This window comes from Falco naumanni, chromosome 1 (assembly GCF_017639655.2).
Source record: "Falco naumanni isolate bFalNau1 chromosome 1, bFalNau1.pat, whole genome shotgun sequence".
Taxonomy (NCBI): domain Eukaryota; kingdom Metazoa; phylum Chordata; class Aves; order Falconiformes; family Falconidae; genus Falco; species Falco naumanni.
The window spans coordinates 30,044,957-30,059,038 of record NC_054054.1 but is presented as its reverse complement, the minus strand read 5'-3'; the positions used below and the strand labels follow the sequence as shown (position 1 = coordinate 30,059,038).

At 34.8% G+C, this 14,082-nt stretch overlaps 1 protein-coding gene across 2 annotated transcripts in view; it reads left to right on the top strand.

The window, feature by feature from the left end:
• PCDH7 (protocadherin 7) overlaps window positions 1–14,082 on the top strand; it is a 283,394-nt gene that overhangs the window by 122,899 nt on the left and 146,413 nt on the right. The window lies entirely within an intron of this gene.

Sequence of the window (14,082 nt, the reverse complement as noted above, 5' to 3'; positions counted from 1 at the left end):
ATTTGAACTCATCCTTCATCACCCACATAACTTTTGCATTCATGTGAGACATGCAATCAAAACCAGCCATATATGAAGCCTAGAGTATTTTTCTTTCTACTTACTACCTTATTTTCAGAATGCCTTCAAGACACTAAAGGAACATGAGCTTTAACAAATACATGTTTCTGATAACAAAAAATCATGCAACTTTCTCACAAGCAATAAATAAATAAATATCTGAAAAAATATCTGTGAAAATTTGCCACAGTTCAGCTGTGCTGAGAAGATCTTGGAAGAGACTGGAGTAAATGACAAGTTTTTTAAAAGTGAATCTGCAGAATTCTGTAGTTCTCATCACTGAAATGCATTCTGCATTCATCAACAGGAGAAAGTATTTTTCCATATTTAAGCATCGTGTTGTATTGATGGCTATTACACCTGAAGTTTTACACTTCAACTTTTTTGAATTGGTGATGAAATGTTACATCTGTAGCCATGTTTTTAATTGAGGGGGTGGGATTCAATTCCAGAATACTTCAAGTAGCGTGACTGTTAAAACCTATTTAGAGGAAAGTTCTACTGAAAATAGAGCTATAAAGTTTTAACTGTGAACACTTAGAATTGAGTTTTAATACTTTTATTATAAGCCATGCCTTTCTGTTTGTATTTTACAGTATGTTATGCATAATAAATTTATTTTTCTTCAGATGCATAACTTCTTTAATGATTTTGTGTAGGATTAAAATCTCTTAAGTGATTAATAAATGTTTTTCATTTTCGGGCCCAAATCTGAAGTGAAAGATGGAAAGGGATTTTGGTTTGGAAGGCAAAAATGAAAATGAAACTGCACATGTGGAAATCAAGTCCTAGGATAGTAAAGGTAGGCATTGCAAGAAGTTAGCAAAGTCCCCACTGTTTTACAAGCAATCATCTCATTGCCTGCTTCAAAAGTGATGCTTTTAATTTTAATTAGCTGAACATGTATTGGCAAATACATGCCAGGATTTTTTTTATTAGAAAACACAAGTTAAAATTTGTTTTCATGGTATCTCACCACTAGACTCTTGAAGAAAAAAAGAAAATCAAACCACAAACACACATTACACTGTTTTCTCATTCAGTAATAATTATGTAACAAGTTGATGGTTGTAATCAATTCCATAGATAAATATTCCAGTACTGCTTATGAAGCTGTACATTTAAAGCACCTTTACTGTGTTAACTACACTCTGAAATTATTACTGACATTTTGAGTGAAGTATAAAGTAATAGTTTAACATTTCAACAGGTCTTACACTTAAGGTATTTGCTTCAAATGACATCACTGACAACTACAAAATAACTTTTAATATAAAGAAGCAGACATGGTGTTACATAAACCATAAGCATTGATCTCTGCATATAAAAAAGTGAAATAAGCACTGATATATATATATGAGTAGGTTTCTAATTTATGTAACTAACTCTTTTAAAAAAAACAATTTTTTTTTTCCATTTAGAATATTTTTGCAACAATTAGTTTGCTATCAGCTAAAAGTTTCCTTTTAATTAGTGCTTTAAAATACCCATCAAATCCTATATTTTTTTGTGGACCATTGTACTTCAGGCATTTTCCTACAGTGGAAGAAAAAGTATTTTCTAATTTTACACTAGTGTTATAGTTTTAAAGTTTTTTCAATATGAAATGTGAAAAAAACCCAAGCAAACGAACAAAAAAACCCACATCTTTGGCATGAGTTTTAATTATACAAGGTGGCTGTATAGATAATTATCTTTGGAGTATAGTTCTGGACATGAACCTCATCTTTTATATTGTCTGTAACTACCTTTTAAATATATTCCTACCAACAATCTATTTGCCACAACGAAAGTGTATGTAGCCCTGATTAAAATGAAATAGTGGAACAAATGGTATTTTTATGTTCATCCATGCCTCTTTTTTCCCCCTTCATATCTATAGTGACTTTTCAAATATCTAATTTATCTAATTTATGAATAAAATTATGTTTTTCCTTTCATGACCTTGTATTTTGAGCCTGTGGCATGTTTATTATTATAACTTGCATAACTACAGTGTTTACCAAGAATAGCATTTGTTGCCTGCAACTTGAGTGATCTAAAAGTTATGTAGATAATTTAATTCCTCAATATTTTGTGAAGAAGTTTTTCATTCTATTAAGTATCTTCCTAGATGGGAAACATTTCTATAGTTCTGTCCTTCCACTTCTTGTAGAGAAGAATAATTGCCTGTCGGAGATTTCGTGCCTGAGTTTTTATTGTCCAATTTAAACAAAATATGTCAACCCTTTAAAAATCACTATGCCTTTAAATTTAAGACATTTAAGTTTAGAGAATAATTTGCACAACTTAGATGAATGCACAGTAAACAAAAATAGAGTACTACATGATGCATAAGAATAATATATAACTTTGAGTCTATTACCTAATTCTAGAAAACATTTCAACAGCAGATTTTGGGAAGTATGTTATCATTGATACAGTTTTGGCAACCAGTACAAAATTTTTATTCCTAATCATTCACAAAGTGCATGAATATCTGTATTTGCATTTCTGCCCTATTAGATTTGAGTGCCTTAGAATACATTTAGAATTTTATCCTATTGTTCCAAGAGTAATTGCTGAATTTTCCTAAAATTTGGTGCCATGACTTTCCCTGCTTATATTGGGCTAGAGTCTTTTCTAATGAACAGCTACTAATAAGAAAATATTCTCAATAGTATTAGCAATTAACCTTTTTAACAATGATGGCAGATAAAGTCAATCAAAAGGTGAGACTTAAGACCCAAAGAGTTCCACTTCGATGCAATGTATGTATTAATAATGCAAATCTTTATTGATGGTTATTTCCCCCCCCTGTTTATCTCATGAGTTCTATACAGAACATTGTGGTCTGTTAGCAATATATTCAAAATGTTTCATCTAATCTTAGCAGCAGCAATATTTTTCGTTACTTAGAAGAAGACATTGCTTCTTGTGCGTCAGAGCTTTGTTAATACTAAAGCTTAGTGTTTTGAAAGGTTCATATATGCTTTAGCTATCTGAATCTGTGATTTCAACGACATTCAGGCAAAAATCCCTTTGCAGACACAAGCTTCTCTTTGTCCAGGGAAACAAAACATAGAGAAAGCAATTTTTATAAGGGATATGTCTACATTAGCAAATAGAACGGCACAAGAGGAGTTGATCTGTATGGTGAAACAGAGGGTGCTGAGGCTGATTTTCAAACTATATGTATTTTGTGGAGATTTACTGTGGACTAGCTCTAATCTGATCCTGTGAACTGAGCTGCTGTTCAAGCTATCTAGGCATGCTTTTGGATCATATCCTTCTTTTGAATTGGATCCCAAAAGAGGCCAATGTATTTGCTCCAAGATAGTCATTCCAAGGATAGCAAAGTACAATGATTTGGGATAACAAAGAGATTAATTTCTGTAGCTCATATCTTATGTGAACTAAAATATTGATATAAATTCACTCAAAATGCTTTATAGAATATAACAATTGCTATCTATAGTGAACTATTCTGTAATTCTAAAATATTTTTCTTTTATATATCTATATTTCTCTCTATATAAATTGACATATATATATGCAAAATAGAATGGTGTGCCAGAACCTCAAGTGATATATGTACATATATGAGTGTTGCTTAGTTGGACATTTTTGCATTTGTGTTTGTTTCTATCGAATCACATTTTGACCCACTTGGACTACAGACAACTAAAGAATCATCATTCTGTAGCCTATGAAAACTATGTGTGGACAGTTTCTCATTTCATTCTTCCTCTAAGGGTAGTTTCATATAAATGACTTTGGAAGTAGTCTTATGAAAATATAACTTCTATTTTAGGGTTTTTTAGTGCCCACTGACTAGGGTAAAGTTTTATATTCTTTTTCCTTTCAACACATTAAATTATTTTAATAATGTTCCAGATACAAAAGAAGCTGTTGAGGATCTCTACCCAAATATATGGATGATTGAGCTGGGTGAATGGAAATGAGGGGTTTTTTTGTTTATTTTCAGAGAATAATATTTGAGCCAATGAGCAACTTTAATGGAACAGTGTAGCAAATTGATAAAAATAAAAATTTCTCATCCTCATGCTGAAAGGCAGTAGTTAACAGACATTCCAGCCTCTGTGAACTAATATCCCTGGGCTAGTTTTGGGCATTAAATTCTCTTCTGGAAAATAAAAGGAAAAGAAACCCCAACAAACCCCTTCAGGAAAGACAGACTTTCCAAATATTTCAAGAAAAGGGAAAGGTCTGATTACAGAAATGTTTGAAAGTGAAGAACATTAGCCATTGTGAAGGTGTAAGTGGTGAATAATATAAGGTACTGGAATGACACCAAGCTAAAAGAGTATTGTTCCAGTGCCTTATTAATAGATTTTGGTCACACAAAAAAGCATTCAGAGAATTTTAATGAAAATTATTAGAAAGATTTGGAGTGGAATATTGGAACCTAACGCAGTGACGTCAGTAAAAACATACTAGTATCACTGAAGTTGCATTTAATCTACACAAAACATTTAGGATAAGCTTTTTTTAAGGAAATAGAAATCTGATAAAAATCTTATTTCAATTATATATCAATTATAATTGTCTTGGGAAGACAAAGTGCTATTTCATCCATTTCTTTCTTGCAGTAAAAAAATAAGAGAGCACTTCAGGTTGTAGATGCTTTGTTCTTATAATTCTCCAACAATGGGCTACTGAAGTGATAATGAAATTGTATTTTTATGAGCAGGCAAAAGAGTATTATAGAATTATTTTGACCCTTACTGCTACAGATTCTCATTTGTCCTTGGTTTATTTATGCTTACCTTTCCGTAGCTACTAAGAGGAGTTCCTGTGAAATACTAAGAATATGGGCTTCATTTAAGGCCTTGTAGATCTTGTTTAATTTTTCTAGATGAACTTATGTGTTACATTTTGGTATGAGAGTTCTAGAACAAATGAGTATTGTATCTTTGAGAAATGGATGTTCTTCAAATTATTGGTGTATTCTTTGATGATATTCACGAAAAAAATTAGCATGTGTTTTATTTGTTTACTTGTAACAGACATAAGAGTCATTAGGAATCTACTTAATGAACATAGTGAGGTGAATGAAAAGGATTTGGGGCTGTTCAGAAGTCATTGCTGTGATTCAGAAAGGCAAGTTTGCATAACAGGCAGGAGAATATATTTGAGAAAAGCACTGAACTTAAAGGAAAGGTGTATGTTTGAATGTTACAGTAAAGATGCCCATAATGTAAAATGCATTATGAAATATTATCCTTGAATATCAAATCTTAACATGTAGCCTTGGGCTTAAGCAAATAGATATTAGTGGATTTGTATTTTATGTTCATACAAAACAAACAAAATATCCTTCTGGTTTGTGATCAGGAGCTCAGTACTGCAACTACAATTAATAAAATTGCTACCAAAATAAATGGCAATAATGATGTGAGCAGAATTCTTACCTGATAGCTGATGAACTACAGTTCATCACATGTAAAGCCTGCTACAGAGCTGTAAAATTAAAATATTTTTTATTTTATACAACCTGTATTTAAAATTGCATTAAAACTGCAGTTACTACTTTTTGCTAAATTTAAAAGAGAAAGTTCATTAATCTGATCAGTGTGTTTCTCCTCTTTTCTTTTCCTGTTGTAATACTTGTCTCAGGTGTTTCTGTTTTCTCACTGAAAAATAATGCCTGCTTAATTTAATTTCCTGGCAATTTTATGTTAACTGCAATGATAGAAATTTAGAACAGTAGAAATATGTGGTTTGAATGGGGGAGAGAGTTGTGTGGGTTGAAACTATTCATGCAGAATAGCAATTGTTCATTAATATTTTGTTTGTCTTCCAACAAGCTTCCAGCAATTAAGAATGAATAGAAAGAAAAGGATAAAGACATCTTCTATCAAAATTAAATTACCAAAGAAACACTTTGGATTTATATGATGAGTTGATGTATCTCTTCTGCCTATTTTGTAGATCTACTCTATACATATCTCAGAGTCACTGTGTCTTACAAGCAGCTTGACATTGATTGACTTTCTGAAGCTAACAGGAATTATTATTTAGGTTTGACTCATCACCAGTGCCAAACTGAAGTACAGAAATTCAATTCAAACATAAGAAACCCCTTCTTTACTATAAGAGTGTCAGAACGGCAGAACAGGTTGCTTGGAGAGGCTGTGGAGTCTCCATTCTTGAAGATACCAAAAACCTGACTGATTACAGCCCTGGGCAAAGTGTTCTAGGTGACCCTACTTTGAGCAGGAGGGTTGACTATGTGATCTCCAGAGCTGGCTCTTTGGCCAACTTAAATCCTAGTGAATAGCTCAAGATACCACATGTTGTTAAACTGGGAAGTAATCTGGTTTGACAGTTAGGGAAAAATAAGAACCTTAGTTCCTGATCTTCCAGGGTTTTGGGTAATGCCCAAGCTAATGGTGAATAAGTTAGTAGAAATATTTAAAACAATTTTGCTTGCATTAGCTTGGTACACAGTTTGCACTATTTTTTTTTTTGTGTGTGTGTATGTGTGTGTGTTTCTCAACATATTAAGCTGCTCCTGATTCTTTTGTGATGTAGGTGTTGTGACAACAGGAAGGTCTGATAGAATCTTGCCATTTTTATCCAAGTGCTAAGCAATTAAGAGAGAAAATTACCAACTCTTCCTTGTTACACTTTAGTGCATCCACTTTGTATCCAGAATCAGTTGTGAGGTAACTGGCTGGGAAAGGGTTGATGGTTGCAATCCTAGCTCTCAATAAAGCATAACAAGGATTCACTCTTCCACCCCACCATTACAGTCCAAATGTGCAAGGATTTGAACTGACAATTTCAGTCAGCTTTTACAAGGTTGATAATAATTTCTATACAGAAATCATGAAAGAATATAATCCATAAACAATGTGAATTATTCAGAAATACAATGCAAAACTAGAAATTTTGGGAAATGGAAAGAAAATCCCCCTCATAATCTCATAATGGTGAAAAAGTGAACAATTAAGCCTCACACAGCTATATATGGTATATTGCTTTTCACCAACTCTATCCACAGTCTGTCTCTAATGCCAAGCTCAGAAATTAGGCTTTTTCATGATTTTAAAGTAAATATGATTTTACATTCTGGTTTGGATAAGGAAGAGTTAATTAATACAGGCTAAGATAAACACTTTGCCATGGAATAAGTTAATAGGGCTCAATTAGTACAATCTGCAAGAAGTACATGTCTTTGACATTGCAGTGAGTTTTGTTCTGCTGCTGAGGGGAAAAGAATATCTGGTTTATGAAACAGTTGAAACAAGGGAAAAAGAGTGACTTTTATGCCTTTGGGGTGTAATGCAAAGGTGTATCCTTTCTCTGTGTATCTGATCATCTCCATGATCAGATACAATTAGGAATAGTTCCATATGCTGTTATCAGAAAATATGATATCAGTTTTCAGAGGGAGAAAATTATCAGACCTGTTGCGTTCTTACTAAATGCGAATCTAGTAAGGACTGTCTCTACTAAGGGACTAGCAAAGGCTTTGAGTTGTGGTTTTGCTGGGAGGGACAAATTGAACACCTGTTGGGCTTATTTTGGTAAAAACAGCTCCACCATGTTGATTCACAGTGCTGGCAGATGGAACTATATTAAATGTTCCTGAAACTGAAAATCAATAAAGCTAAACATAACCCTTATTATGTGCCATATTTTTTCAGCACCTGAAAATTTCTCATGTCCATTTCTCTGTGAAATGTTACTAATGTAATTTAATCAAAGGAAATGCAAAATTAAGGATGTGGTCTGTTTCTCCTTGTTAAAATGCAGCTTGTATCCTTATTTTTGGCATTGCAACAAATCTATGAGATAACTAGAATCTTAACAATAACATTTTGGACATATTAAGCCTGGTATTCATCCTCCTTCCCTCCTGTTTGTCTCATAAATATGTTCTTTGGAACCTCAGATGTTTTACAGATTAGGATCCAAATGAAGATTAGAGTACATGAAGAATGTTCTTGTTTATGGAGAGGGTTTTTTTTGCATTTATAGCAATTGATGCATAAAAAGCATTTATTACGTATCAGCATTCTAGTGCTCATAACTTTTTTGATAAGGATTAAATCTCATTTAATTTAAGCGTTAGTAAGAATTAAAGGACTACTATGAGTCACATACAGTAACATGAATACATATATACAGGTTTTTTTCAGAGGCATTTTATAGCAATCCCATACTTTTGTGTTTTCATCAACTTTATCTCTAAGATGTCATATTCTTTTTGGTGTAAAAAATAGGTGCTATAATTAGTCTAGCGTCAATTTTTGAAGTATATAAAAACTCTATTTTGTGACTAATAGTCCTATTATGACTATTGCTATGTTCATCCAGATTATATACTTTAAAATATATCGTGTTTTACCTATCAGAAAGGATGACATGTCAGAGAGGAGACAGTAAACCACAGTGTGGCTATCCAAGTTTTTCTGTTCTTAAAATCCATTAAATTAATTGAATAACGTGTTTCTTAACTATTAGGGTAACAAACATATATTATGATCAAGGACTATTTCTTTTTATCAGAAAAGCACAGTCCATGATGTTATTCTGTTAATCATGATGCATTCAAAATTTGCAACACATTTGTCTGGGAAGATCTGGTTCTCAGAAGTAATGCAATCTAGAGGTCAGAATTCTGTTGTTTGTACTGAAGTGTAATAAATGTTGTAGAATAACAAGTAACATGCACATCATTCTTTCATGAAGGATTTTGTCAGCGTTATATCATGCTCACTGATATTCTGTGGAATGGGCTAAATTGGCTCTGCTGAGGAGAGTATATGTGTGTTAGTTTTGTGTCAGATAATTCCTACTTATTACAGCACTTAAGAACAAAAGCAAGATGTACACCCAGATATTTTTTAAAAATCATTATTAAAAACATAGTAAAGGCACATCAAATTTCTTTTAGTTTAGTGAAAAAATAAGGAAATTCTTAGGGATTTTCAGCCTTAGTTATCAAACAGCTCAACTTTCATGTCAGAGGTATTCTTCTCTATATGCCATCTAGGTAAGACATAAATCCTCGAAAGAGGTCCTAAATCTTTTATAGTTCTTCCCAAACTTATTTTAAGTAACATTACTACTGTTCTTATGGTAACTGCAGATGTGATAACCAGCTGTTCTATGCTTGTGATCTAGTTGGGAATGATTTCCAAAAATTAAATGGGAAAGGGAACAGAAGGTTTTAAATACTTGGTTGTTTCTTTTAATTCCCATTTTAAGTTGCATCACTCTGTTCTTATAGTAACTGTAAATGATGCAAAGTGTTTATAGTGCAGTATATCTTTGTCATAAAGGGACCCCAGGGAGGTGATTTTACCTGGAAAAGTAGGTGAAATATACATACATACATACATACATACATATATATATATATATAAACAATCATTGAATAAAACCTGAAAAACCTTTAAGCAAAACCCCAAGAAGAGGGTGGTAGCATTTGTCTCTTCAGATCAAATCTCTAGAATTTTCAGAGAGATTATCCAAAAGTGGGCTTTAGAATACTTTGTAAAGTAGGACTAACATGTAGATGAGTGGTAACCATGAACTGTAAGCTTTGCATCCCACCCTTGGATTCTGTGGGGTCTCTGGGTGTCCCTAACTGTCATACGCTACAGTTATCCATGGTCAGACCTGCAGGTGTGTTTTTCCAAGGAGACACCTGAATAAGGGGCAGAGTCTTCATATTTTAAGGGTAGATTCTATTATGCTTAGCTCTGAGTTACAGGGCATTACTTTCACTACTTCATAGACAATCTGTACCCAAAGGTCCTCAGTATCAAGGGATTCTGAGAGTTACCAGGTTATGACATGGCTATCAGGTTGATAAGGCCTTTCAAATGTAGATTTTAATGTCTCCTCTGGAAGGTTAGATAACAAGCAAACATAGCATTCTGTGGGAAATTATGGGAGTTGCTTCCTTAATCTGCATGTTTTCTCAGCTTGACACAGTATCTGTAGCAGCTAATACCTTTCTTGAGAGATACCATGATATTCAGGAATAGCCTGCGGGACAGGGTCTCAGTAAATCCAAATTCTGGGAGACTCAAAGTTTGCATCATTGGTCCAGAACTTAGTAGTAACTGGTGTATAGTTACAGAATACAGGAACTCGTATGAAGTTTTGGTCCTTCAAACAGTTCACAGCTTAAGTACTGATCTAAACAAGAATTTATAAAGTTAGGTTTTGTACCAATAAGATTAATTATGACATGAAGATCTTGAACTCTAGTCAAAATAAATCCTTAAGTGGAAGTTTAGGAGCCATTGTAATATATCCATTAGATATCATCAGTATTCAGTAACGGGCAACTTTTTAGAATGGAATTTCACTAAACTCCATAGAAATTGATGGTCGCACACCTATTTATACCATGTAAAATTGGTTCCATTTTTTCCCTGAAATGTATTTGTTGTAATGACTTACTGGTACATCCTCAGTAAGTTTACTAGTATACCTAAATATTTAATATAAGAAAGAAAGTACAAATTACTCTTGCTTGTCTGTGTGATTCCAAAACAATAAATTTTACTATATCTTTTCAAATATAAGCTGTATGATTTACACTAGATCTTACTTTAAAGCAACATAGTTTCCCGTCAACAACTAGTATATGGATATTCCTTATATACCCAGCTATTTTAATTGAAAACAGATTTCTTCTGTGCAGGCCTATAAATTTATTTTCACGGGATACTGTTTAGCATACTAGTATAATATATATACCCACACATTTACCCATACATATATCTATATACTACCCATGTAGCCTGAACCCCTTGACTGCATGGGAAGAGGACTAGCCAGAGGGTGGGCTCACTGGAGAGACTCCCAAGACAGGGAAGACTGTAGGTTTGTGATGTCTTGAAGCATAGGGCAGATGGCTCTTCCATCTGCAGGTTTGCAATTGCGGAATAGGGTCAGTGCCCTGGCTGTACACAGTAGGTGGAAACTCTGCCTGAGGAAGCATCAGACTGAGAGACCCTCTTCTAAGGGGGTGGAGGCCCCATCCGCTGACCTGGACTGCTGTTTAAGGAGGTTTGCAATGTGCCAGGTTCTCAGATACACGAAGCCTTGCAGAGACTCCTGAGGCTTATTCACTAGTTGGTCTGTTATCTGCTGCTCCTCATCCACATGGGCACTAGTGGCACTGTAACTGATGTTGACTGTATCAAGGGTCACTACATTGTTCTAAGGAGAGTGGGCAAAGGGCACATGGGGCTTCATGGTTTCTCCTCAGGCCCGACAGTGAAAGGCTTGGGAAGGAGCAGGTAAGTCCCGTTGAACAGAAATTTTGCTTTTAGAGAAATCAACCCCCTTTTGGAGCATTAAGGACATCTGGGGAGAGACAGGATCCACCTGACAAACCTGGTAACAGGATCTTTGCCACCAGGCTGGGCATCCTTTGTGAGGAGAACTTTAAACTAGATATGGCCGTGATGGGAAATTACAGCACACAGATGAGTAAGGAAGTGGTGGGCAGGGATAGACAGCAAAAGGGTGCAGGCTGGTGGGTTCAAGACAGACCTCTAGAATAACAACACAGGGTGAAAGAGAGTCCACCTCAAGGATGTCATACATACAGAAATGTACGCAGCCTGGGAAACAAGCAAGAGGAATGGTAGCTCTGTCTGTGACCTAGAAACACAGCACTGTTCAAATCAGTACGACTGATAGGATGCAAAATTTGATCTTAGGATCCACCTGGGCATTGCACCAATGAGTTGAGTGTGAATGAAGAGAAATTTCTTTTCTTACATCCTTAGGCAGTTCCCTGACCTGTTTCCAGAATAATAGTAGAAGTACAATTTAGCTTGTACTAGCAACTTTGGCATACTTAGAAAATAGTTAATCCATATTTTCCACACGAAAATATCTCATTTGTAATGTAAGCAGGAATGGCAGCTGGTCACTTGACATGGTAGTAATATGAAGAAATAAATGTAACTTCAGTGTCAAGACAGTGGTAAGATCCTTTGAGTCTGGTCAGTGTAATGAGAATAATAAACTTTACTGGACTAGTGAAACCTTAACTTGGAAGTATTCTAAAGTGATCTGAGTATAGTCTGCAGAGAATTGGAAGGAAACAACAAAGTCTGTTTACAAGATCTGAAATACTCTCTTGGTCTGACATCTTTTTATATACTTAGAAATCTGTCTGTGGAAAGCACATGAAGGGAAATCACTACTTCCATAAGTTGTTTGGTTTGTTTGTTTGTTTTTGTTTTTGTTTTTTAAAGAAATAGAAAATTACTTGCTCACATCTAAAACCTTAGCTTAGATAAAAACACTTTACCTTTCTTTACATTTATTCAGTTATTTCTCTAAGGGAATTAACTTGTGTGTAAATTACCAATAACACCATACACAAGCTATTGTTGAAACATGAAAATATGATACAAATGGCACAGATGTTCTGAAGGACAGACTACTGCAAAAGGGCTTTATCCTTCCTGCATGATTCAGAACCAGTAGGAAAGCTTTTAGAATTCATGTGCAGCTCAACAAAGGTATTCCTTCTGAATACTCCTGGAGGGGAAAGATGTTACTGAGCATCTATGGGGAAAAGATATTCAAATTGTATATTGTACATAAAGTGTCTTAACATAGGAATTCTAATCCTTCTCTATGCTTTCTACTGTTTCCACATTAGTGAAAGGAGCAGCAACTCTACACTATATCAATGTGCTCTTTTAATGTGCATTATTGTGCTCTCCATTCTTTTGTTTTGCTCCTCTCCTTGCATTTGACATGATGCAAAGCTCTAAATTAAATTGGTATAAAAGCACTTTGCAGCTGAAGAAGGAAACTCTGAAAGGTCAAAAACTCACCATGAGAATACTATGACTCTTCCTTTAGAATTTCCTCATATTTCTAGCAACACTCACATTTACAAACTTTTGATCTACTTGTGCCAGGAAAACTTAGTTTTATACTTGTAGTCCAATCTATTTATCAGCAGCACTGATTATATCTTCAGAACTTTCTGTCTTCAAAAAAAAATTGTAAAATTTCTAACTGAAACTCCACCCACCCCTCTACTTATAAATCTATTGTGGACTTCTGTTCTTCAGGGCTTGTGTAAATGGTTGGAGTTGCTGTTTCCTCCCTTCTTGCCTACATATATGTTTCCACCCTCTAATGACCAGAGGTGCCAGTGGGGGTGATGTATGCCTGTGTCTCGTTCTAACATAGGGCTTGAAACATATCTGAATCCAAAGGTGGGCAACATTCTCAGACCTCACGTTTTAAGCATAGGAAAGTCTGCATAGTGTCTTATAAAATGGATCTGTTGGTGTTTGGTTTAGAAGGTGCTATCTAGAACATCAGACATTTCTTTGTGGTTTTCTCGCCTTGCAAACAGTAAGTTTTTGCAAATGTACCATTAAATTATTTGAAATGTATCACTGCTGCTTTAGTATAGCTGAAATCATAGGAGAATCTCCTAGTTTCTTACCAAAAATCCCACCTGCCCTCAGTGTTCTCCGAAATGTGGAGGATCGATTCTCCTACTTCCTGGGATGCTCACTGGTGCCAGGGATCACTGTGTAGGCTTCCAGAGCAACAGTAGTATCTGTCGTTTTGAATGAATACAAATCTCTAACAATCTATGTTTGTATAGTCCCAGTGGAAACATGTGGTGTCAGCTGTGCTCACAGTACTTTAAAGGCTTTATTAAGTCAGCTGGCAACACACCCTGTCTCCAGGCACTGAATTTTATGGCAAAGGAGCTAAGAGACTGAACCCTCCCCCCACACCCCACACCCCCTTCTTTTTTTCTCTCCTTTCTTATGTCAACTAGCTTTCAAAACCACAGGAAGTGATTTTACAAAAGGCTGATGGGTGTGCTGCTATGTTGTTAATACCCTTGGTATAGTTTACAGGTGAGCATTTATACCCACCCACGCAGTCTTACACGTACACACACTGTCAAGTACCTTTATGCAGTCTGATATAAACTCCATTCAAATTATTACTATTGAGTTAAAAAGAAAGTGTAGAGAATTTATAAATAATTAT